The sequence below is a fragment of the Brassica rapa genome, unplaced genomic scaffold (genome assembly GCF_000309985.2).
Source record: "Brassica rapa cultivar Chiifu-401-42 unplaced genomic scaffold, CAAS_Brap_v3.01 Scaffold0327, whole genome shotgun sequence".
Lineage (NCBI taxonomy): Eukaryota > Viridiplantae > Streptophyta > Magnoliopsida > Brassicales > Brassicaceae > Brassica > Brassica rapa.
In genome coordinates, this window is record NW_022610270.1 from 95,001 (window position 1) to 121,245 (window position 26,245).

The window sequence follows — 26,245 nt, forward strand, 5'->3', positions numbered from 1 at the left end:
GTGTGTGCTGATGGACAGCCACAGACAGCCACAGACGTCCTGTGTGTGCTGGCGGACACCCACGGACGTCCTGTGTGTACTGAACAGACAGCCCACGTGGGCCAAAATCACCCAAACAGTCCACAGGAAGGGCCAGCGTGCTGAGTCCAAGGACCAACGTGCTAATATGTGTACTGGTGGACAGCCACAGACGTCCTGTGCATTGTGACGGACACACACGGACGTCATGTGTGTGCTAGCGGACACCCACAGACGTCCTGTGTGTACTGAACAGACAGCCCACGTTGGCCAAAATCACCCGATCAGTCCGCGGGAAGGGTCAGCGCGCTGAGTCCAAGGACCAAAGAGCTGATATGTGTACTGATGGACAGCCACAGACATACGTGTGTGTCCGGACAGCCACGGACGTCCTGTGTGTGCTGACAGACACACACGGACGTCCTGTGTGTGCTGACGGACACCCACAGACGTCCTGTGTGTGCTGAGGGACACACACGAACACACGCGGACACACACAGACAGCCACAGACGTCCTGTGTGTGCTGTCGGACAGCCACGGACAGCCACATACGTTCTGTGTGTGCTGGTGGACACCAACGGACGTCTTGTGTGTACTGAACAGAGAGCCCACGTTGGCCAAAATCACCCAAACAGTCAACGGGAAGGGCCAGCGTGCTGAGTCCAAGGACCAACGTGCTAATATGTGTACTGATGGACAGCCACAGACGTCCTGTGTGTGCTGACGGACACACACGGACACAGACGTACAGCCACGGACGTCCTGTGTGTGCTGACGACAGCCACAGACAGTCACGGACGTCCTGTGTGTGCTGGCTGACACCCACGGAGGTCCTGTGTGTACTGAACAGACAGCCACGTGGGCCAAAATCATCCAAACTTTCCACGGGAAGGACCAGCTTGCTGATATGTGTACTAATGGACAGCCACGGACGTTCTGTGTGTGCTGACGGACACACACGGACGTCCTGTGTGTGCTGACGGACCAAAATCACCCCAAACAGACCACAGGAAGGGCCAACGTGCTGAGTCCAAGGACCAATGTGCTGATATGTATACTGATGGACAGCCACGGACGTCATGTGTGTGCTGACGGACACACACGGACACACACGGACAGCCACGGACGTCCTGTGTATGCTGACGGACACACACGGACGTCCTGTGTGTGCTGACGGATAGCCACGGACGTCCTGTGTGTACTGAACAGACAGCCCACGTGGGCCAAAATCACCCAAACAGTCCACGGGAAGGGCCAGAGTGCTGAGTCCAAGGACCAACGTGCTGATATGTGTACTGATGGACAGCCACGGACGTCCTGTTTGTGCTGATGGACACACATGGACAGCCACAGATGTCCTGTGTGTGCTGACGGACACACACAGACATCCTGTGTGTGTTGACGGACACCCACGGATGTCCTGTGTGTGCTGACGGACACACACGGACGTCCAGTGTGTGCAGATGGACAGCCACAGACGTCCTGTGTGTGCTGACGGACACACACGGACGTCCTGTGTGTGCTGACGGACACCCACAGACGTCCTGTGTGTGCTGAGGAACACACACAAACACACGCGGACACACACAGACAGCCACAGACGTCCTGTGTGTGCTGGTGGACACCCACGGACGTCCTGTGTGTACTGAACAGACAGGCCACGAGGGCCAAAATCACCCAAACAGTCAACAGGAAGGGCCAGCGTGTTGGGTCCAAGGACCAACGTGCTAATATGTGTACTGATGGACACACACGAATAGCCACGGACGTCTTGTGTGTGCTGACGGACACACACGAATAGCCACGGACGTCTTGTGTGTGCTGTCGGACAGCCACGGACAGCCACATACGTCCTGTGTGTGTTGGTGGACACCCACGGACGTCCTGTGTGTACTAAACAGACAGCCCACGTGGGCCAAAATCATCCAAACAGTCCACGAGAGAGGCCAGCGTGCTGAGTCCAAGGACCAACGTGCTAATATGTGTACTGGTGGACAGCCACAGACGTCCTGTGCATTGTGACGGACACACACGGACGTCATGTGTGTGCTAGCGGACACCCACAGACGTCCTGTGTGTACTGAACAGACAGCCCACGTGGGCCAAAATCACCCGATCAGTCCGCGGGAAGGGTCAGCGCGCTGAGTCCAAGGACCAAAGAGCTGATATGTGTACTGATGGACAGCCACAGACATACGTGTGTGTCCGGACAGCCACGGACGTCCTGTGTGTGCTGACAGACACACACGGACGTCCTGTGTGTGCTGACGGACACCCACAGACGTCCTGTGTGTGCTGAGGGACACACACGAACACACGCGGACACACACAGACAGCCACAGACGTCCTGTGTGTGATGTCGGACAGCCACGGACAGCCACATACGTTCTGTGTGTGCTGGTGGACACCAACGGACGTCTTGTGTGTACTGAACAGACAGCCCACGTTGGCCAAAATCACCCAAACAGTCAACGGGAAGGGCCAGCGTGCTGAGTCCAAGGACCAACGTGCTAATATGTGTACTGATGGACAGCCACAGACGTCCTGTGTGTGCTGACGGACACACACGGACACAGACGTACAGCCACGGACGTCCTGTGTGTGCTGACGGACAGCCACAGACAGTCACGGACGTCCTGTGTGTGCTGGCTGACACCCACGGAGGTCCTGTGTGTACTGAACAGACAGCCCACGTGGGCCAAAATCATCCAAACTTTCCACGGGAAGGACCAGCTTGCTGATATGTGTACTAATGGACAGCCACGGACGTTCTGTGTGTGCTGACGGACACACACGGACGTCCTGTGTGTGCTGACGGACCAAAATCACCCAAACAGACCACAGGAAGGGCCAACGTGCTGAGTCCAAGGACCAATGTGCTGATATGTATACTGATGGACAGCCACGGACGTCATGTGTGTGCTGACGGACACACACGGACACACACGGACAGCCACGGACGTCCTGTGTATGCTGACGGACACACACGGACGTCCTGTGTGTGCTGACGGATACCCACGGACGTCCTGTGTGTACTGAACAGACAGCCCACGTGGGCCAAAATCACCCAAACAGTCCACGGGAAGGGCCAGAGTGCTGAGTCCAAGGACCAACGTGCTGATATGTGTACTGATGGACAGCCACGGACGTCCTGTTTGTGCTGATGGACACACATGGACAGCCACAGATGTCCTGTGTGTGCTGACGGACACACACAGACAACCTGTGTGTGTTGACGGACACCCACGGATGTCCTGTGTGTGCTGACGGACACACACGGACGTCCAGTGTGTGCAGATGGACAGCCACAGACGTCCTGTGTGTGCTGACGGACACACACGGACGTCCTGTGTGTGCTGACGGACACCCACAGACGTCCTGTGTGTGCTGAGGAACACACACAAACACACGCGGACACACACAGACAGCCACAGACGTCCTGTGTGTGCTGGTGGACACCCACGGACGTCCTGTGTGTACTGAACAGACAGGCCACGAGGGCCAAAATCACCCAAACAGTCAACAGGAAGGGCCAGCGTGTTGGGTCCAAGGACCAACGTGCTAATATGTGTACTGATGGACACACACGAATAGCCACGGACGTCTTGTGTGTGCTGACGGACACACACAAATAGCCACGGACGTCTTGTGTGTGCTGTCGGACAGCCACGGACAGCCACATACGTCCTGTGTGTGTTGGTGGACACCCACGGACGTCCTGTGTGTACTAAACAGACAGCCCACATGGGCCAAAATCATCCAAACAGTCCACGAGAGAGGCCAGCGTGCTGAGTCCAACGACCAACGTGCGTATATGTGTACTGATGGACAGCAACGGATGTCCTGTGTGTGCTGACACAGACATACGAACACAAACGGACACACACGGACAGCCACGGACGTCCTGTGTGTGCTGGCGGACACCCACGGACGTCCTTTGTGTACTAAACAGACAGCCCACGTGGGCCAAAATCACCGAACAGTCCACGGAAGGGTCAGCGTGCTGAGTCCAAGGACCAACGTGCTGATATGTGCACTGATGGACAGTCACAAACGTCTTGTGTGTGCTGACGGACACACACAGACACACTCGGACAGGCACATGCGTCCTGTGTATGCTGACGGACACACACGAACGTCTTCGGACACCCACGGACGTCCTGTGTGTACTGAACAGACAGCCAACGTGGGCCAAAATCACCCAAACAGTCCACGGGAAGGGCCAGCGTGCTGAGTCCAAGGACCAACGTGCTGATATGTGTACTGATGGACAGCCACGGACGTCACGTGTGTGCTGACGGACACACACGGACAGCCACGGACGTCCTGTGTATGCTGACGGACACTCACGGACGTCCTGTGTGTGCTGATGGATACCCACAGACGTCCTGTGTGTACTGAACAGACAGCCCACGTGGGCCAAAATCACCCAATCAGTCCACGGGAAGGGCCAGAGTGCTGAGTCCAAGGACCAACGTGCTGATATGTGTACTGATGGATAGCCACGGACGTCCTGTGTGTGCTGATGGACACACATGGACAGCCACGGATGTCCTGTGTGTGCTGACGGACACACACGGACTTCCTGTGTGTGTTGACGGACACCCACGGACGTCCTGTGTGTGCTGACGGACACACACGGACAGCCACGGACGTCCAGTGTGTGCTGATGGACAGCCACAGACAGCCACAGACGTCCTGTGTGTGCTGACGGACACACACGGACGTCCTGTGTGTGCTGACGGACACCCACAGACGTCCTGTGTCTGCTGAGGGACACACACAAACACACGCGGACACACACAGACAGCCACAGACATTATGTGTGTGCTGTCGAACAGCCACGGACAGCCACATACGTCCTGTGTGTGCTGGTGGACACCCACGGACATCCTGTGTGTACTGAACAGACAGCCCACGAGGGCCAAAATCATCCAAACAGTCAACAGGAAGGGCCAGCGTGCTGAGTCCAAGGACCAACGTGCTAATATGTGTACTGATGGACAGCCACAGACGTCCTGTGTATGCTGACGGACACACACGAATAGCCACAGACGTCTTGTGTGTGCTGTCAGACAGCCACAGACAGCCACATACGTCATGTGTGTGTTGGTGGACACCCACGGACGTCCTATGTGTACTTAACAGACAGCCCACGTGGGCCAAAATCACCCAAACAGTCCACGGGAGAGGCCAGCGGGCTGAGTCCAAGGACAACCGTGCTGATATGTGTACTGATGGACATCAACGGATGTCCTGTGTGTGCTGACACACACATACGAACACACACGGACACACACGGACAGCCACAGACGTCCTGTGTGTGCTGGCGGACACCCACGGACGTCCTGTGTGTACTAAACAGACAGCCCACGTGGGCCAAAATCACCCGAACAGTCCACGGAAGGGTCAGCGTGCTGAGTCCAAGGACCAACGTGCTGATATGTGCACTGATGGACAGTCACGAACGTCTTGTGTGTGCTGACGGACAAACACGGACACACACGGACAGGCACAGACGTCATGTGTATGCTGACGGACACACACAGACGTCTTGTGTGTGCTGACGGACACCCACGGACGTCCTGTGTGTACTGAACAGACAGCCAACGTGGGCCAAAATCACCCAAACAGTCCACGGGAAGGGCCAGCGTGCTGAGTCCAAGGACCAACGTGCTGATATGTGTACTGATGGACAGCCACGGACGTCCTGTGTGTGCAGACGGACACACATGGACAGCCACAGACGTCCTGTGTTTGCTGACGGACATACACGGACGTCCTGTGTGTGCTGACGAACACCCACGGACGTCCTGTGTGTGCTGACAGACACACACGGACACACACGGACAGCCACAGACGTCCTATGTGTGCTGATGGACAGCCATGGACAGCCACGGATGTCCTGTGTGTGCTGGCGGACTCCCACAGACGTCCTGTGTGTACTGAGCAGACAGCCTACGTGGGCCAAAATCACCCAAACAGTCCACGGGGCGTGCTGAGTCCAAGGACCAACATGCTGATATGTGTACTGATGGACAGCCACAGACGTCCTATATGTGCTGACGGACACAGACGGATACACACGGCCACACACGGACAGCCACAGATGTCCTTTGTGTGCTGGCGGACACCCATGGACGTCCTGTGTGTACTAAAAAGACAGCCTACCTGGGCCAAAATCACCCGAACAGTCCACAGGAAGGGTCAGCGTGCTGAGTCAGAGGACCAACACGCTGATATGTGTACTGAAGTACAGCCACAAACATCCTGTGTGTGCTGACGGACACACACAAACACACACGAACAGCCCCGGACGTCCTGTGTGTTCTGACGGACACACACGGACGTCATGTGTGTGCTGACGGACACACACCGAAACACGCGGACACACACGGACAGTTACGGACGTGCTGTGTGTGCTGAAGGACAGCCACAGACAGCCACAGACGTCCTGTGTGTTCTGGTAGACACCCATGGACGTCTTGTGGGTACTGAACACACAGCCCACGTGGGCCAAAATCACCCAAACAGTCCACGGGAAGGGCCAGTGTGCTGAGTCAAAGGACCAAAGTGCTGATATGTGTATTGATGGACAGCCACGGATGTTCTGTGTGTGCTGACGGACACACACGGACACACACGAATAGCCATGGACGTCATGTGTGTGCTGGCGGACACCCACGGACGTCCTGTGTGTACTGAACAGACAGCCCACATGGGCCAAAATCACCCGAACAGTCCACGGGAAGGGTCAGCGTGCTGAGTCCAAGGGCCAACGTGCTGATATGTGTACTGATGGACAGCCACGGACGTCCTGTGTGTGCTGACGGACACACAAAGACAGCCACGGACACACACGGACAGCCACGGACAGCCACGGACAGCCACGGGCACACACGGACACACACTGACAGCCACAGACATTCTGTGTGTGCTGACGGACACCCACGGATGTCCTGTGTGTGCTGACGGACACCCATGGACGTCCTGTGTGTACTGAACAGACAGACCACGTGGGCCAAAATCACCCGAACAGTCCACATGAAGGGCCAGTGTGCTGAGTCCAAGGACTAGCATGCTGATATGTGTACTGATGGACAGCCACAGACATCCTGTGTGTGCTCACGGACACACAGAGACACAGACGGACAGCTACGGACGTCTTGTGTGTGCTGACGGACAGCCACAGTTAGTCACGGACGTCCTGTGTGTGCTGGCTGACACCCACGGAGGTCCTGTGTGTACTGAACAGACAGCCCATGTGGACCAAAATCACCCAAACAGTCCACGGGAAGGACCAGCTTGCTGATATGTGTACTAATGGACAGCCACGGACGTTCTGTGTGTGCTGACGGACACACACGGACAGCCACGGACGTCCTGTGTGTGCTGACGGACAAACACAGACGTCCTGTGTGTACTGAATAGACAGTCCACGTGGGCCAAAATCACCCACGGACAGCCAAGATCACCCGAGAAGCCAAAAATTCAAAAATTAATATTTTTGAAGAAAGTTTTTCTGAAAGGAAACATCAAAAATATGTCAACAAAGAGTTTAGGATGTCAAGTGTTGATCAAAAGTTTCTGTAGACATCCGTTTAGACCATGAAACCCCGAACTTTGTAGCATGCAAAAGACGTGGTTAGAAGCAAAATAAAATCATGAAAATTTACAAGAAAATAGTTTTAACCATTCTTATGAAGCATGAAAAAAATCAGATTCAATTTCGAAGTATTTTTGTTTTTACATTAAAAATACTCCAGGAACAAAACCAATGTCTACTCGGGACAGACTGAAAAAAAGTGTTTTGTCTATATAAAGGGTAGGCACTCTTCTGAGCCTACCCTCCGTACCCGCAGGGGTATGTAGTGTTGAATTGCTCGGTCCAACGCTATCAATGGCTGGGTTGAGGTTGATGGCCGGATTATCTCCGGTGAATTTTTCCGGTAACTTTTCCGGTGAATTTTCCGGCGGACCGTTTTGCCCCTAACTTTAAATTTTCGCGCTTGTGTGGTCTTGGCCTGGTTTCATCCGTCTTCCAGTTGCTCTTTTGATTACTTCTTAAGAGTGGTTGAAAAGATTGATGTTAGCGGGGAAAATGAACATTCGGCGTATGAGTGGTGATTGGATAGCTAGCGTTTGTAGGCTTTGTGCTCGCGCACCCAACTACAGACCAACTATCCTCCTCAGTTTCTTCACTAGCATAGTTTTATGCTTGTTGAACTGATCCGGAGCCTGTGTTGCGTACCAATCTGGAAGGAATTGTTAAGCTTTGCTTAAAATGTTGTTTGCGGCATCTCCTTCAGTAGGGAAGTCGTGAACACATAAGCCGGCACTTCTGATCCTTGCGTCTTTGCATAATTTATGCATTGTTCGAAAAGGTGAATAAGCTGTTTGCTAAGATCTCGGTTGCGGAAATATTTTGGCGGTGACTCGAAGAAATTCTGTCCCGCTAAGCACGTTTGTCTCCGGACAAAAGATGACGGTCAAGTCTGCGTCAGTTCCCACTTTCCATGTGTTTGCGGGAATATGACGTGGTCTTGCCCTGATTTGTGAATGCTACCTGGTTGATCCTGCCAGTAGTCATATGCTTGTCTCAAAGATTAAGCCATGCATGTGTAAGTATGAACGAATTCAGACAGTGAAACTGCGAATGTCTCATTAAATCAGTTATAGTTTGTTTGATGGTAACTACTACTCGGATAACCGTAGTAATTCTAGAGCTAATACGTGCAACAAACCCCGACTTCTGGAAGGGATGCATTTATTAGATAAAAGGTCAATGTGGCTCTGCCCGTTGCTCTGATGATTCATGATAACTCGACGGATCGCATGGCCTTAGTGCTGGCGACACATCATTCAAATTTCTACCCTATCAACTTTCGATGGTAGGATTGTGGCCTACCATGGTGGTAATTGGTGACGGAGAATTAGGGTTCGATTCCGGAGGGGGAGCCTGAGAAACGGCTACCACATCCAAGGAAGGCAGCAGGCGTGCAAATTACCCAATCATGACACGGGGAGGTAATGACAATAAATAACAATATCGGGCTCTTTGAGTCTGGTAATTGAAATGAGTACAATCTAAATCCCTTAACGAGGATCCATTGGAGGGCAAGTCTTGTCATGTCCCCGTTCCTGGAACTTGTAATGGGACATAGACGTTTCAACAGAAACGAGACTGCTTTGGTTCAGATCATGGGAATTGATCGTGAACAAGCAGTGATTAGGATGGATCATGAGGAAACTTAGTCTAGGTCTGGAAATAGACCAAGGGACTTAGTAGGATTGAATTAGAGGAAGAGAACAAGCTGGACGAGTGATGAGACAGCTGGACGATGCGAGAATGAAGCTCGGTCAGCTGGGCGAAGCTCGGACAAGCTCAGTGTAGCTCACTGAAGGGTAGGTCAGCTCCAGCAGCTGGACTACTAGCTCAGTCAGCTGGGACAGCTGGGGATCAGCTCAACTCAGCTAGATGGAGTGTTGGAAGCTCAGACCAGTGTGTCAGTTCTGGGCAGCTGGGATAGCTAGGGATCAGCTCAACTCAGCTAGATGGAGTGTTGGAAGCTCAGACCAGTGTGTCAGTTCTGGGCGGTTACCGAGCCGGTTGGTTGGCCAAGGATGGCTATGGGCCGGTGGGTTCTTGTGGTCAGGCCATGGGCATGGGCAATCCGAGGGACCTTGCTTTGGACATGTCCAGGAGTGGTTTGACAGTTCCAGGGCGTCAGGTAACTGCCATAGGCGAAAGGGTGCAATCTGTACCATTGATTAAATCAATGGAAATAAATGACACCAAAGGGATGCAATGGTTAGAAAAGTAACCACCCCTTCTCCTATATAAGGAGCGCAAGTCCGTGCCTTTGCAGAGATGGTCGGATTCAACAATCCAATACCAAGAGGCAATCAAAGGCATCAAATTTGAGGCAGTTTTGGAGGGCAATCAAGAGGGGAGTTGAGAACGACCCTCTGGTAAGTTTTGATTATTGTTTGCCACGCCAGGGCTTCCTATACATTCATACATCACACAAAAATAGCCTGGAGAAAAGATAGGAGGACGGAACCCACTTCCAATGGTTGAGGCAGCCTTGAAGGCAGATGTGTGTAGAAAGGCAGTTCCATGGCCATTGAAGGGGGAAGTGATGCATGACCCTGTGATGGTGTATGATCATGGATGATCACGTCCTAGGCTTCTTCTACAGCCTTGGGACACACGCAAATGGTTAGGGGAGAAGGGAGGAAGCCGGACTCCACTCTTAGAGCCAATATAGCCTTGAAGGTGGATGCAGTGTAGAAAGTAGTTTCATGGGAGTTCCATGGAAGGGATGATGGGTGCGACCCTTGAATGGATCTTATCAATACTGGAAGTATGTGATAAGGATTGATAGAGGCGTGCACTGGAGGAGCATGGCCGAACACAATAAGAGGAGGCACATGATCTAATCAGATCATGTATAAGGTAACCGATTTTATAATTACTTTAAAGTTATGGTTCTGTCTCTTGTAGTGCGGTTAGGGCCAAGTATTGCACGCCCCTTGAAGACTAAAAATTGTGATGTAAACTAGGTTTGCATGGTGTAGTCTGTTGGATCAGACTTGATGGCACTGAGCCATGGCATTGGCCAATTCAGGAATGATGTCCATGGCCTTAGCCTGGCTGTTCTTGATTGAGATATATATGTTCTGGATCGGTTCTTTGGTATCTGATTATGGTAATCTCTTAGTTATGAATTTTCATAAGTTTTCATGAATCTTAATCAGTTTTTAGGAATTGATTTAATGTTGTCCACTTTGGGCCGGTTTGGATGATCTTGGCCGAGATCTCTATGATCGAGGCCGGTTCTGCAAATTCTGATTATGGCATTCTCTTAGTTGGGAATTATCATGAATTTATATTAATTTTATATAGTTTTTGGATCACATTGGAAATTGGCCAGATTTGGGTTTAGTGAGAAATTGATCGATTAGTTATCGAACCAGCCATGAAATGATAGATCCTTGTGTTAGGTTATCGGATCATATGTTTGTGTAATGTGAAATGTTTGTCAATTATTATTATTGATCATAAGGAATGTTAGTTATCAACCTTGGGTTGGTAATCTATGTGCAAAGCATTGGCTAAGAGCCATAAAGAAGAGTCTAGCTAGTACTTGGTGGCGTGGACCATAAGTACTGAGCTTGGGTGTTATTATTCAAGGAAGGCCGAGTGTGATCTGATCATAGGTAAGGATGGACAAACTAATCCATAGATGATGGGTCAAGGTGTCGGATCTGACTGATCAAAGAATGCACCAGTTGTAAGAGTAGTAGTGATCGGCTTCGTTGGGACATGGTTCCATGTCCGGTTAGGTATGTGTGAAGACTCATCAGTTCTGGGTCATGTGGGGTGGTTGGTTGATTGACTTAGGATCTGATGGGCATTGTTAGTCCATGAGATGGACTTGGTTTCATAAGCTGATAAGCTAAAGGATGTTGAATGAAGCATGAGCCGGGAAGGGCCAAATGCATGTCCTTAGCTGTTTGAAGACTTCTCAAGGGTTACTTTAGTCAGTGGGGATGGTTGGCTGAATGAAGCTGGATGCAGTATATGGCAGCTGGCCATAGCTTGGACTTAGCTCAGTTCGAGTGTGACAGCTCGATTAGCTGGTTTACGAGTTCATTCAGCTAGAGCAGCTGGGCCGATGAGCTAACAAGCTCCGTGGATGTGGCTAAGGTATGTTCTAGTAACTCTTGCTTAGTTCTAGATAGAATGGACTAGGGGAATGGAACCTCAGATTCGTATGACTTGATTCGGGTATAGGATCAACCTTTGAGCTAGCAGGTAGTTGAGAGTACTAACCATTAGCTGAGATGATTCGACCAGACGAGTATTAGATTGGTTATAGACCAATGGATGATAATATTTTTTCGCTGCATATGTGTTGTATTGATCTAAGCTATGGAATGACTAAGATAATCTTAAGCTAAGATCTAAGTTAGCCCTCGCCTATGGGCGATAATATAGATAAAGGGCGTAAAAATTTAGAGGTTCGGTTAGTGTATGGACTGAGCGACGTGAGGCATCGACCGTGGCCTAGTCGGTCGGGATCGGGTCTTAGAAGTTGGTATCAGAGCATGCTTGATCCTGTTAAGGACAGTGCTCAAAGATGTTGAGTTCCAAACCGAAATTATTTCTGAAAACTGAGATGACTTGAAACCTTAGCTGTGGTGAGCCAAGAGAGAGTTGAGGTAAGATTGGGTTACATGCTTGTGAACGGGGGAGTTCCAACATGAGCCGGCTTAGCCAAGATGCACTCTCCAAGGGCAAGACCCTGAAAACATAAAGGTTAGTTATCTAGTTATTTAGAAATAATAGACGGATTGGACGATCGACGCAATGCAAGATCTTTGTATGGACGACCTGGACCAGGGAAGTACATGGACAAGGGAGTTGCTTAGGTTGAAAGAAACGTGCAGCACTCTCTTGGAGGTTCGTGTTATCCCTTGGTGGCCGTTCAAAACAAGTGAGCATATGCGGTGTTCATATTGGTCTAAGAGAGACGCTACATGGCTAGTACATGAGTGGGCTTGTGATCAGATGGATCAGCTTGGACTCAGTGTAAGTCAAGGTAGGATTCCTTAAGATTGAGTGAATGGAATTGATCAATTCCATGAGGAATTGGAAACACGATTTTAAGTATCTTAGTATGATGAGGATTGAGGTATATTATAAACACTTTTGTGAATGGTATGGGACGTTCACAGATGTGTGATGCTTTGGAGAATGGTATGGGACGTTTTCCAAATGTGTGATCAAACCGAGATCCTACTCATCTAAGTACTTAATGATCGGTGGTGTGGAAACACACATACTTTTCGATACTGGAGCTACACATAGTGTTGTGAGTCCAGGAATGGTCGGAGAGGGTTTGTTCCAGATGGGAACATGGGAGTATCTTGTCATAGTGAATGCGGCCAGTTGGCAGGTGATGGATTCACTAGGGATGGTTAGAGACATCCCAGTATTGATCACAGACAGGGTAATGCCTGCGGATCTGATTGTTGATCACAGACAGGGTAATTCCTGCGGATCTGATTGTTGATCACAAACAGGGTAATTCCTGCGGATCTGATTGTTGTCTGCCTTGAGAATCACAAGGTGATATTAGGCATGGACTGGTTTGGACAGAATCGGGCAACCTTGGACTGTCACCAGGGTATGGTGCAGTTTGAGAGTGGGTGTGGACCCCTGATCATGTTCCAAGGCTTGGAAAGAATCGGGCCACTCTGGACTGTCACAGAGAAATGGTGCAGTTTGGGAGTGGGTGTGGACCCCCGATCAAGTTCCAAGGTATTTTTCCGACCTCTGGATGCTTAGTGATATCAGCAATCCAAGTGGAAAGGATGCTTGAGAAGGGTCGTGAGGCTTATTTGGCCACAATTGCCACTGAGGTTGAAGGGGCTGGTGACCCGGACGGGATTCCGCTGGTCAGTGAGTTCGAGGACGTGTTTCGGGCGCTACAGGGCATTCCCCCTGATAGGGATGACCCGTCCATAGCAGAACAGGAACCAGGGACGGCCCCAATGTCCAAAAGTCCCTATCGTATTGCTTCTGCCAAGATGGCCGAGCTGATGTCGATCAAGTCCAGTGAGGGATGCGGATCGCAGCACAACCAAGTCGGAGATTGACCTAATGTTGGAATAAGAATGATCAAGTCCAGTAAGGGACAAGGGTCACATGACGACCTATTCGGAGATAGGCCTATGGTCGGGTTGAAAACGGTTGAGTCCCTGAGTTGACCAGGACCAGAATATGATCGAGTCAATGTAAGGACCAGGATCGGATTATGACAAAGTCCAGTAATGGACAGAGTCAAGATGAGGCGGTTTATTCTAGAATGGACTAAGAACCGAAAAAAGAATGAAGTTTTTAAGAATTGATTTGATGATTTCCACTTTGGGCAGATGTGGATGATCTTGGACGAGATCTCTAGGATCAAGGCCGGTTCTGAAAATTCTGATTATGGCATTCTCTTAGTTGGGAATTATCATGAATTAACGTGAATTTTATTTAGTTTTTGGAACACATTTGAAATCGGCCAGATTTGGGTTTAGGGAGAAATTGATCGATTAGTTATGGAACCATCCATGCAATGATAGATCCTTGTGTTAGGTTATCGGATCATATGCTTGTGTATTGTGAAATGTTTGTCACTTATTATTATTGATCATAAGGAATATTAGTTATCAACCTTGGGTTGGTAAGCTATGTGCAAAGCATTCGCTAAGAGCCATAAAGAAGAGTCTAGCTAGTACTTGGTGGCGTGCACCATAAGTACTGACCTTAGGTGTTATTATTCAAGGAAGTCTGTGTGTGATCTGATCATGGGTAAATATGGGCGACCTAATCCATGGATGATGAGTCAAGGTGTCGGATCTGACTGATCAAAGGATGCACCAGTTGTAAGAGCAGTAGTGATCGGCTTCGTTGGGACATGGTTCCATGGCCGGTTAGGTATGTGTGAAGACTCATCAGTTCATGGTCATGTGGGGTAGTTGGTTGATTGACTTAGGATCTGATGGGCATTGTTAGTCCATGAGATGGACTTGGTTTCATAAGCTGATAAGCTAAAGGATGTTGAATGAAGCATGAGCCAGGAAGGGCCCAATGCATGTCCTTAGCTGTTTGAAGACTTCTCAGGGGTTACTTTAGTCAGTGGGGATGGTTGGCTGAATGACTAAGTACCTAGGGGAGTTGTTTTATGTGTAAAGAAGCTGGATGCAGTATATGGCAGCAGGCCATAGCTTGGACTTAGCTCAGTTCGAGTGTGACAGCTCGATCAGCTGATTTATGAGTTCATTCAGCTAGAGCAGCTGGGCCGATGAGCTAACAAGCTCCGTGGATGTGCCTAAGCTATGATCTAGTAACTCTTTCTTAGTTCTAGATATAATGGACTAGGGGAATGGAACCTCAGATTCGTATGACTTGATTCGGGTATAGGATCAACCTTTCAGCTAGCTGGTAGTTGAGAGTACTAACCATTAGCTGAGGTGATTCGACCGAACGAGTATTAGATTGGTTATAGACCAATGGATGATGATATTTTTCCGCTGCATATGTGTTGTATTGATCTAAGCTATGGAATGACTAAGATAGTCTTAAGCTAAGATCTAAGTTAGCCCTCGCTTATGGGCGATAATATAGATAAAGGGCGAAAAATTTAGAGGTTCGGTCAGTGTATGGACCGAGTGACGTGAGGCATCGACCGCTGCCTAGTCGGTCGGGATCGGGTCTTACAAGTATGGTGCCAGCAGCCGCGGTAATTCCAGCTCCAATAGCGTATATTTAAGTTGTTGCAGTTAAAAAGTTCGTAGTTGAACCTTGGGATGGGTCGCCCGGTCCGTTTTCGGTGAGCACCGGTCGGCTTGTCTCTTCTGTCGGTGATATGCTCCTGGCCTTAACTGGCCGGGTCGTTCCTCCGGTGCTGTTACTTTGAAGAAATTAGAGTGCTCAAAGGAAGCCTACGCTCTGTATACATTAGTATGGGATAACATCATAGGATTTAGATCCTATTGCGTTGGCCTTCGGGATCGGAGTAATGATTAACAGGGACAGTCGCTGTGACACTCCCGATCGTAGATGACCAGAAATGACACAGTCGATATTCCTCGATGTTCTCAGAATACGTCCGATCGCCTTAGACCAACAACCAAAGAACACCAACGCTCCTATCGGATATAACTCTAGGCTTTTAAACCCGACAAGCAATACCCGATAGTTACTTTGTTCGGACAAGGACTAATATCATAGGGAACCTGTACTTTTAAAAAAAAACATTCTTTATATATAAATCAAAAGCATCTTACAAAATTTGTTATAAATTAACCTCGAGGTTTTCGGTCAATAAATCTTATAAATAAGAAATATCAAAACGCCTTTGCAAGGATAATAAAAGTACCGCTCGCTAATGATGTTCCTTCGTGTCCTAGGGTAAGGTCTCCCGCCTATTGGTTACCTACTTCACAAATGAGTCATGAGTAACTAGTTCACTCAGTGAGCCTAGTCCCGCACCCTAACATATATTAATAATAGCTCAAGCAATCAATTCCATTTGTATGCAGTGGAAATATATTCCATAACTAATAAGAATGCATATATAAGGCCCATCATTCCATCAATGTGAATCTTATCTTAAACATCTCCACGACACCTGCCATTCTCTCATACTTATAATATATATATACTAAACCCAGAAAACCACCAAGGCTAACTGAGCCTAGCGGGGAAATAAATATAACCATCATCTCCATTAGATATTCCAAGATCGAACATCTAACGCTGCATGCAGTTACACGACCTCCAGGGTGCAGCCCATCATCGTGTCTTCGTAACCTTGTTCCGTATCGCAGGAACAATTCACGGTAATGCGGGAACCCTCGAGAGAGTGAGTATACAATAAGACTTCACATGATTTATACTTATGTATTTAATATTATACATATGTATTAGTACTTGAGAACAAGTACTAAGGTTTCGAATAAACCTCTATGATCATTCATAAATATTTATTAATTGTTTACACTAAGTAAACACCTCACCAATTCAATATTTGATCAAGAGACAAAGCCTATCAATCATCTACATTTTCAATCATGCAACACTAATTTATAACTCTTTAATCATCTATCTAAACTCACCTTTAAATCCATGAGATTGGCTAAGGAAGACTATACTCGAGCTCAAGCTAATCACACTCGACTTCTGGAATATTCTCGATTTAAAACCACCACAAGGATCTGGCTGATCCGAACACTATCCTTGACCATCCGTACCAATAACAGAACGGTTGGAAAAAAGGTTAATCAGTCCGGTTCAACCCCACAGTTCAAGATTCTTGGCAGCTACAAAGGCAAGTTCAAGGCAGCTTCAGTTCGGTTCAAACATAAATCGTTTCAGTTAAGTTGTCTAGATGCTAGGGGACCATTAACTGAACTAATATAAATCCACACAAGGGATTAAGAAATTAAGCCAGAGAGGAAGAACAACAACTCAGCCAGCTGGTTACAATCTAAACTGATCTGGATCAAAAGGCAAAACAGTTTACCGGTTCAAATCAAACATTGTCTGAACTCAACTGATACTCCACCTTAAGATGAAGCCACGCCAAACCTGATCAGTATCACATCAAGAAAAGGTCGGACTCAATCAGAACAAATCTAAATCGCAGTCAATCCAACAGAAATGCTCACATAAAACTGATCCACACAACAACTTACATCTTTACCGATTAAAATCAAAGGCTGAAGAACATGGGTGATTATTAACTTCAGGACACCAAATCTCCAACGCTTTACCACATAAATACTCACTGATTAAAGTCACAAGATGGTGAGAAAGGGTCGTCCAAGCTCACTTCTCTTCCCTGATTTTTTTCTAAATTTTTCAACCAATTTTTCTAACAGATTTTTCTCTCTTTTTTCTCTTTTTCTCTCTGAACTTTTTTTTTTTTTTTTTTTTGAATTGAATGTTAAATTTAATTCAAAAAAGAAAATACCTTGTTACAACTATGTGTAATTATTCCTAAATTTTTCTATACAAGATTTGATAAAAACAAATAGGAGCTTTTCCTTCTAACTCTTCCTGTCTACCTCCTCATAACATCCATCTACCTTCTCACTTCTCAAACTCTACCCAGCTCTCACTCCTACTGGACACCTAGCTCTCACTCCTACTAGGACTCCTCTTCCACCCATCTCTCACTCCTACTGGGCACCTAGCTCTCACTCCTACTAGGCCTCCTTTCTCTAGTTAGAAACCAGAATTGCAACCCTCCTGCCAGCTTCTTATCCCCCTTCCTTTGAATGATTGAGAACTTATTTTTCACAGTCTTGTCAATTAACTTGGAAATGAGAATAGGAGGTGAAGCTGCCTCGCATGCCTTCTCCTATTTCTCTCTCTCCATATGCTATGAACTGTCACTTGAAACAAATATCTAATTGTAAAGAGAGTAATAATACCCTGACTTTCATCAATAAGAATCCTCGTTATCTCATTCCAGTTCACAGTATATCTATCCTCTAGTATCCCCTTTGCTAGCTCCTTCCAATTTTGCTCTGAGAAAGGACACACAAAGAAAAGATGATGAACTGACTCCATAGATGCTTGGCAAAAAATACAAGCAGTATAAACATTCAGATTCCAATGCGCCATTCTGTCCCCTGTTGATAGTCTGTCCCGCATTGCAATCCAGACCATAAATGAGAATTTTGGTGTCGCATGTTTGAACCAAACCGCCTTGTGCCAATCATACTGCTGGTGCTTTTCTCGAATGATCTGCCATGTCTCTCTGAACTTTTCTCTGGTTTTCTATATGTTTTAGGACGCCCAGAGAAGAGAAGAGGGTATTTTATATCATAAGTAGTTGCTTCATATGAGGGTTTGCTGCCACAAAAGACAAAGATGAGGTTAGACAGCTGGTGACATGCTTCAGCACACCAAGCAGCACAAGCAGCTGAACATTTCCCTTCCATGAAGAAAGATACAAGCAGCTGAAGCAAACAGCTTGTGAACAGCATGTGACTTCTAATGAGCAAGCAGGTAAGAAAGTAGGTGCATGTCATGTGACCTAATTACTGAGGAAGCAAGTAGACTAGAAGTTGCAAGGCATGTGATTGTTCAGAAATAATTTTAAGAGTTTTGTCGATATTTTTCGAACTGTTTCGACTAAATATTTTTCATCATTCGAATCTCGTCCTGATCTGAATAAACTCGCCCAACCTGAATAATAATCGACAATAATAATTAACACTTGACCAGAACCATCAAGAGATGGTTTTTCGACCAAAAGACAACCCCGTCGAGAGATTAATACACCGTGTCGATTTTTATTTAAATTCTGATCGATCAATCTTCAAACTAATCTTAAAGAATTTTCTTGACCAAGATTCTATCTGCTCGTGAGGGTTATTACATTCTTCCCCCATTAAAAGAATTCGTCCCCGGATTCTGAAAACGTAGCTGTACACTCTTTACTGAACAGTCTCTGGAAGGAGTTCTAGATATTAGCTCTGACCTTATCTTATTCTGCCCATATCAAAACAACTCATGGTCGATTCCTTGATTTCCCCCAAACGATCCTTTCTTTTCTGAGCAGCCACTTTCAAGATAACCAAATTCTTTACTCTGCACACTCTTGTGATCTGCGGTCTGCATACTTTTTCTAACAATCTTGTCTTTGTAGACTATCACATCTCAACATTTTCTATCTGGCTTTCTCCCATAACAGCAACATGAAATTTGGAACGTTACGTAATGTGCCATACATGAAAGTAACATCTCCAGTCTGGTCAATGTTAACTTGATTAACCGTGCAACAATCAAACAAGAACATGCACGATCAATCACACCAACATGATTCGGACCAGGGGTGCTACTCTCAAATACGCACACTCACCCATTCCAAGAATGATTTCACTTACTGTATTCTTTACACTTCTGATCTATCTGAGACCCTCTTCGTAATCTTGTAACTACTACTAGAACTCGGCAAGAACCACTTGGTGAGATCCCTAGGCTATTGCAGCGAATCCAGGTTCAAAAAGAATACTGAACATGTTACTTTTAGATGTCAACCATCCTTTCAATGCCTTAACCACATCTTCATCTTTCCTGATTATCAGACTGTCTTCTACTCTGCACCTTTTCATCTTTTACTTTTTAAACAATCAAGTTACTAGAGTACACTTCTTCACCTTTTTTCCCAAAAGGGTTTGAACTTGCCAGACTGATATGAGCGATGCTCAAACACTTGGTAGAGTACCATTGTAGGCCATTGGCGACTAGTCTTCTTCCAAAAAAATTATTTCCTCAATATCCTAATTGAGCTCGGTAACTAGATAGCCAATCTCATTCTAGATAGAAACATAACACTCTAACGGAAGTACTATGGAATGGGGAAATGCATACCACAAATTTTAACTGGCAGCCAGTACTTCCAAGAATAAGAACGGGTACTTGAATTCTATAAAGTGAATCCTACTTACAACTATGACACTACTCAGGAACTACAACTACGTGTGGTTCTCGAATCAAACACAATATGGACGGAAAATTCCATCCATAGGCAAGGTCTCTTACGACACCTTGATCACAATTCACATTTTTTTTTAATTTCAATCATTCATATAATTTTAAAAATGCACACAACACACAATGGGATAAGAAGCAAACCTGTGGTTGGACCTTCCAGGGGTTTTGACGGTCCAGGCAACTATATAGTGTAGGCTCTAACCAAATAGCCTAACAGTTGGATGTGTACTAACGGTAAGGAAAAGCGAACAAGTTCAACAAGTGTTATCCTAGGTATATGTAACATAGATCGGGTAACTTCATGAGGAAGGGTAACCTAAAATACTAACTTTTCACAAGAACCACCAAAGCGCGAATGATGTAAACGTTCCAGGATTTCCCACACTTTGACAATCACGACCATTCTGGCCTTGCTACTCACAACCATAACGGCTCAAAGTCCTCAATCTTGATCTGATGAAATGTACAACCAAAATCAACCCCAATGACTAATTTAACTCACTGCTTGATACTGACCTTTAATCTGCACTGGTTGGAAAATAAACGGTCTGCATGACTTGGTTAACTTCTTCAGCATTAAAATAGCTTCTTTAACATTCACGTCATACTCTAACATCTCCTCGAAGCTTTGAAACTCCATGGTCTTTTATCTACTCCAAAATTCTTGGCTAGGTTCCCAAAGATTTTCCGTATGATCTTTGGCTTATTCTCCAAACCATAATCGATGAATCCAATTCACTCAACCACGTATCTCAATGCTGAAATTGTTGTATATGATTAACTCGATCTGAACCACCTTGTGTAGAAAATACTACTTCTTGAACTCTTGAAATCTGTCCAACTCGATCTCAACTCTCTGATGTAATTCTTGACTCTCGACCAACAACTCCTCGCATTCATCTTCAAATAGCTAGCTGCAAAATCCTTCTTGTAATTCTCTGAACAACATCCACTTCAATATTATGCTCTGAGTGTTGCACCCCAAATGTATCCAAGCCAAAGTATACCTCAAACGGTTTAGTCCTTCTTAAGTATCTTGTGGTCCCGACTTCTTCTTCTTTGCATCGTAAGCTTCATGATATTTCGTTACAAACAGAATGCTTCTGGTGCTTCCATTATCTTGTAATACAATCAAACCATCTCTTCCTCTAACGCTAAGCTTGAAACAAATTCTGAAGAAATCATGCTTGTATGGCTCTGGTGCTTATACATCTTAGCATGAGCTGGTTAGACTTGAGAAACCGGAATAATAAGTGCATCTATGTGATCAAGTGTAGTCGAATCGCTCTGAACCGGATCACAAACAACACGCACCTTGACATCGATAACACACGAGTCCGGAGATGTATTCGGTGTATCAACTTTATCCCATATATCTCTCTAAAGAATTGGCATCCCCCACTAGAACTCAAAAGAACAGCAGGAAGGCATGAGGTTACAGATTCCTAACAAGACGGAAGTGAACCCCACCATGAGGGTAGCAAACTGGAGGCTGATGATAATGACATCGGTAAGTACGGTCCACCCGTTCAAGCTTGTCTCGGTGCTTCTGCTATGAAAAATCACTTTTAGGTAACTACCCAGGACTATCTATCCTAAAATTATGGAACCAGCCAGCATATCCTAGTTATCCTTGCGACTCATTTTGACTCAAAAAACATTTGAAACAAGTCCCATTCTAGCATCGTATAACCATGCTCTGATACCACCTTTGTGACACCCCCGATCGTAGATGACCAGAAATGACACGGTTGATGTTCCTCGATGGTCAATCCGAGGTTCTCAGAATACTTCCGATCTCCTTAGAGCAACAACCAAAGAACACCAACGCTCCTATCGGATATAACTCTAGGCTTTTCAACCCGACAAGCAATACCCGATAGTTAGTTTGTTCGGACAAGGACTAATATCATATGGAACCTGTACTTTAAAAAAACATTCTTTATATATCAATCAAAAGCATCTTACAAAATTTGTTATAAATTAACCACGTGGTTTTCGGTCAATAAATCTTATAAATAAGAAATATCAAAACGCCTTTGCAAGGATAATAAAACTACCGCTGGCTAATGATGTTCCTTCCTGTCCTAGAGTAAGGTCTCCTGCCTATTGGTTACCTGCTTCACAAATGAGTCATGAGTAACTAGTATACTCAGTGAGCCTAGTCCCTCACCCTAACATATATTAATAATATCTCAAGCAATCAACTCCATTTGTATGCAGTGGAAATATATTCCATAACTAATAAGAATGCATATACAAGGCCCATCATTCCATCAATGTGAATCTTATCTTAAACATCATCTCCACGACACCCGCCATTCACTCATACTTATAACATATATATACTAAACCCAGAAAACCACCAAGGCTAACCGAGCCTAGCGGGGAAATAAATATAACCATCATCTCAATTAGATATTCCAAGATCGAACATCTAACGCTGCATGCAGTTATACGGCCTCCAGGGTGCGACCCCATCATCGTGTCTTCGTAACCTTGTTCCGTATCGCAGGAACAATTCACGGTAATTCGGGAACTTTTGGAAGAGTGAGTATACAATAAGACTTCACATGATTTATACTTATATATTTAATATTATACATATGTATTAGTACTTGAGAACAAGTACTAAGGTTTGGAATAAACCTCTATGATCATTCATAAATATTTATTAATTGTTTACACTAAGTAAACACCTCACCAATTCAATATTTAATCAAGAGACAAACCCTATCAATCATCTACATTTTCAATCATGCAACACAAATTTATAACTCTTTAATCATCTATCTAGACTCACCTTTAAAACCATGTGATTGGCTAAGGAAGACTATACTCGAGCTCAAGCTAATCACACTCGACTTTTGGAATATTCTCGATTTAAAACCACCACAAGGATCCGGCTGATCCGAACACTATCCTTGACCATCTGTACCAATAACAGAACAGTTGGAAAAAAGGTTAATCAGTCCGGTACTACCCCACAGTTCAAGATTCTGGACAGCTACAAAGGCAAGTTCAAGGAAGCTTCAGTTCGGTTCAAACATAAATCGTTTCAGTTAAGTTGTCTAGATGCTAGGGGACCATGAACTGAACTAATATAAATCCACACAAGGGATTAAGAAATTAATCCAGAGAGGAAGAACAACAACTCAGCTAGCTGGTTACAATCTAAAATGATCTGGATCAAAAGGCAAAACAGTTTACCGGTTCAAATAAAACACTGTCTGAACTAAACTGATACTCCACCGTACGATGAAGCCAGACCAAACCTGATCAGTACCACATCAAGAAAAGGTCGGACTCAATCAGAACAAAGCTGAATCGCTGTCAATCCAACAGAAATGCTCATATAAAACTGATCCACACAACAACTTATATCTTTACCGATTAAAATCAAAGGCTGAAGAACATGGGTGATTCTCAACTTCAGGACACCAAATCTCCAACTCTTTACCACACAAATACTCACTGATTAAAGTCACAAGATGGTGAGAAAGGGTCGTCCAAGTTCACTTCTCTTCCCTGATTTTTTTCTAAATTTTTCAACTAATTTGTCTAACATATTTTTCTCTCTTCTTTCTCTCTTTCTCTGTGAACTTTTCTCTGGTTTTCTATATGTTTTAGGACATCCATAGGAGAGAAGAGGGTATTTTATATCATAAGGAGTTGCTTCAGATGAGGGTTTGCGCCCACAAAAGACAAAGATGAGTTTAGACAGCTGGTGACATGCTTCAGCACACCAAGCAGCACAAGCAGCTGAACATTTCCCTTCCATGAAGAAAGATATAAGCAGCTGAAGCAAACAGCTTGTGACCAGGATGTGACTTCTAATGAGCAATCAGGTAAGCAAGTAGGTGCATGTCATGTGACCTAATTACTGAGGAAGCAAGTAGGCTAGAAGGTGCAAGGCATGGGATTGTTCAGAAATAATTTTTAAAGTTTTGTCGATATTTTTCCAACTGTTTCGACTAAATATTTTTCATCATTCGAATCTTGTCCTGCTCTGAAGAAACTCGCCCAGCCTGAATAAAAATCGATAATAATAATTAACACTCGACCAGAACCATCAATAGATGGTTTTTCGACCAAAAGACAGCCCCGTCGAGAGATTAATTCACCATGTCGATTTTTATTTAAATTCTGGTCGATCAATCTTCAAACTGATCTTAAAGAATTTTCTTGACCAAAATTCTATCTGCTCGTGAGGGTTATTACAGTCAGGGGCATTCGTATTTCATAATCAGAGGTGAAATTCTTGGATTTATGAAAGACGAACAACTGCGAAAGCATTTGCCAAGGATGTTTTCATTAATCAAGAACGAAAGTTGGGGGCTCGAAGACGATCAGATACCGTCCTAGTCTCAACCATAAACGATGCCGACCAGGGATCAGCGGATGTTTCTTTAAGAACTCCGCTGGCACCTTATGAGAAATCAAAGTTTTTGGGTTCCGGGGGGAGTATGGTCGCAAGGCTGAAACTTAAAGGAATTGACGGAAGGGCACCACCAGGAGTGGAGCTTGCGGTTTAATTTGACTCTACACGGGGAAACTTACCAGGTCCAGACATAGTGAGGATTGACAGACTGAGTGCTCTTTCTTGATTCTATGGGTGGTGGTGCATGCCCGTTCTTAGTTGGTGGAGCGATTTGTCTGGTTAATTCTGTTAACAAACGAGACCTCAGCCTGCTAACTAGCTACGTGGAGGCATCCTTTCACGGCCGGCTTCTTAGAGGGACTATGGCCGTTTAGGCCAAGGAAGTTTGAGGCAATAACAGGTCTGTGATGCCCTTAGATGTTCAACGAGTTCACACCTTGGCCGACAGGCCCGAGTAATCTTTGAAATTTCATCGTGGTGGGGATAGATCATAGCAATTGTTGGTCTTCAACGAGGAATTCCTAGTAAGCGCGAGTCATCAGCTCGCGTTGACTATGTCCCTGCCCTTTGTACACACCGCCCGTGGCTCCTACCAATTGAATGATCCGGTGAACTGTTCGGATCGCGGCGACGTGGGTGGTTCGCCGTCTGCAACGTCGCGAGAAGTCCACTAAACCTTATCATTTAGAGGAAGGAGAAGTCGTAGCAAGGTTTCCGTAGGTGAACCTGCAGAAGGATCATTAACGTACCCTAGAAACAGAACGACCTGAGAACGATGAAACATCACTCTCGGTAGGCCAGTTTCTTACTGTGCATGCCGATTCCGTGGTTATGCGTTCATCCATGCCCAAGACTTCTGTTTTGGTTGGATCTTACGCATAGCTTCTGGATATCTTCAAACCCCAGCGCGAAAAGTGTCATGGAAAATGCAACTAAACAGCCTGCTTTCGCCAACCCGGAGACGGTGTTTGTTCGGAAGCAATGCTGCAATGCAAAGTCTAAAACGACTCTCAACAATGGATATCTCGGCTCTCGCATCGATGAAGAACGTAGCAAAATGCGATACTTGGTGTGAATTGCAGAATCCCGTGAACCATCGAGTCTTTGAACGCAAGTTGCGCCCCGAGCCTTCTGGCCGAGGGCACGTCTGCCTGGGTGTCACAAATCATCGTCCCCCCATCCTCTCGAGGATATGGGACGGAAGCTGATTTCCCGTGTGTTACCGCACGCGGTTGGCCAAAATCCGACCTAAGGACGCCATGAGCGTCTTGACATGCGGTGGTGAATTCAATTCTCGTCATATAGTCAGACGTTTCGGTCCAAAAGCTCTTGATGACCCAAAGTCCTCAACGAGACCCCAGGTCAGGCGGGATCACTCGCTGAGTTTAAGCATATCAATAAGCGGATGAAAAGAAACTAACAAGGATTCCCTTAGTAACGGCGAGCAAACCGGGAAGAGCCCAGCTTGAAAATCGGACGTCTTCGGCATTTGAATTGTAGTCTGGAGAAGCGTCCTCAGCGACGGACCGGGCCCAAGTTCCCTGGAAAGGGGCGCCAAAGAGGGTGAGAGCCCCATCGTGCCCGGACCCTGTCGTACCACGAGGCGCTGTCTACGAGTCGGGTTGTTTGGGAATGCAACCCCAATCTGGCGGTAAATTCCGTCCAAGGCTAAATATGGGCGAGAGACCGATAGCGAACAAGTACCGCGAGGTAAAGATGAAAAAGACTTTGAAGAGAGAGTCAAAGAGTGCTTGAAATTTTCGGGAGGGAAGCGGAT

The 26,245-nt window shown here is 46.4% G+C and overlaps 1 non-coding gene across 1 annotated transcript; it reads left to right on the top strand.

The window, feature by feature from the left end:
• Positions 1–25,473: 25,473 nt before the first annotated feature.
• On the top strand, positions 25,474–25,629 carry LOC117130080. Its single transcript, XR_004453545.1, has one exon. It is a non-coding gene; the product is annotated as a 5.8S ribosomal RNA (ribosomal RNA).
• Positions 25,630–26,245: the final 616 nt, after the last annotated feature.